Below are 1,863 nucleotides of genomic sequence, written 5' to 3' on the forward strand. Positions count from 1 at the left end.
GTCGGGGCCATGTCCCCATCCTTATGACATTTTTCTACTCTTAGAGGCTTGTAGACAGATGTCATGTATATAGATGCTAGAAAGTCCTTGTCGGCATATGTTTTGAGTGACCAAATGCTCATGTCGGCCTTATAGGTCCGTATGTCAAATGTATAAGTTTGTATATCATGTTTGGTCATTCTATGTTGATTATTTCCTTATGTTTTATTCTGGATATATCATGACTACCTTTCCGGCCCATTTATGCCTGATGGTATAATAAGAACGATACGTTATGTGGGTACTCGGTTGAGTAAGGCATTGGGTGCCCGTCGCATCTCTCCGATTTGGGTCATGACAAACTTGGTATCAGATAAGGTCTGTCCTAGGGATGTCTACAAGCCGTATATAGAAGAATCTTATTTATGAATGTGTTTCATGCCACACTTATAAACTAAAGGCTGCGGGATATTTAGGATTTTTACCTTCCTTTCATATTCTTGATCGTGCGAAGGAGCGGAGTTGTAGGGAATTGAGTCTAATGTATGCATTGATATAGGCTATACAAAGATGTCACTACCCAGAAGAGCTGTGGCTAGTCGGGATGTTAAGGAAGGATTGGGATGGGGTATGAGACGCACGCTTTCTATTGAGACAGATCCTTTTGAGGACCAGGATGAGCCACTCCCTCAGATAGCCCTGATTCCACTAGTACTAGAGGAGATGAGGGTGGCTCCAGCATCATTAACTCTACGAGTTCAACCACCGACTCTATCTATGTAAGAACAACAGTACAAGTATTGATGCAGTTGGTAGCCTCTCAGGATTGGCATCACCCGAGGGCCCCTAATAGTGATAGAGCCTTTGAAGGGTCAGGAAATTCACAACCTAAGGAGTTTAGTGAGTGATAGCCATCTATATTTCCAAGATATGATTATGATGAAGATATGGGATAGACTAAGAGGGCCAAGACAATTGATGATTACAGAGGACTACTGGATGGTGGTAGGTTATAGTAGATTGGGTTTGCGCAATGACATGCGCGTGATCAGATAAGTAATGAAATATTATACAACTAAAGAATGAGGCCTGTTAGAGTACGAGAAGTCGAGAATCAAAGATGTTTTGTTGAAATTACTTTGAAAGAAACGAGAAGTGGAATGATGTGAAAGGTTTGTGCGAAACCAAATAGAGCAATATGAGTGAATATGGAAGACTATTAAGGGACGTAAGTTAAAGTATGGGAGTATAATTAGATTCGTAGGAAAGTGAGCTCTAAGGTTATATAGCAATATGGGCCACATTTTTATTAAAAGTGGATTAGTAATTTTAATGGGGATTATCATAAGTTCAATTTAACCATACAGATGGGAGGTGTTGATATCAGAGGATGAATTAGGATGAACTAGATCTAAGGTACCGATTAGAGACTCAAAGGATTATCACACTAGCTAGCATTGCAATGATAAAAAGAGTGAATAAGCAAAAGGAGGAAGAGGATTAGTGGGGGAAGAACCCTAAAAGATGTTGGTAAATATATCTTTGACAAACCACATGAACTAAAGTTAAACTGGTCGAAAGAAGGCATGCCAGCAAGAACACATGACTCGCTATGTATATGGACACTTATTAATTGTATCAGAGGAAGAAAGGTTACCCATAGGTCAATCGTAACCTACCAGGAATACTGACCTACGGAAAGCGGAAAAACAAGTAGTACTTCAAGCATAAAACATTGAACTATCTTCCTAAGGGGGGAAGACGGGGTTGTAAAGCACTAAGACAAGAGCATTTTTGTTTAACAACAAAAAGATTGGAAGAATGGGACAGAAAGGCGTATAAGCAATTTTAAAGTAACGCACGGGAACAAAGGATATGGAAAAG

This window comes from Nicotiana tabacum, chromosome 12, assembly GCF_000715075.1.
Source record: "Nicotiana tabacum cultivar K326 chromosome 12, ASM71507v2, whole genome shotgun sequence".
In the NCBI taxonomy this organism is placed as follows: domain Eukaryota; kingdom Viridiplantae; phylum Streptophyta; class Magnoliopsida; order Solanales; family Solanaceae; genus Nicotiana; species Nicotiana tabacum.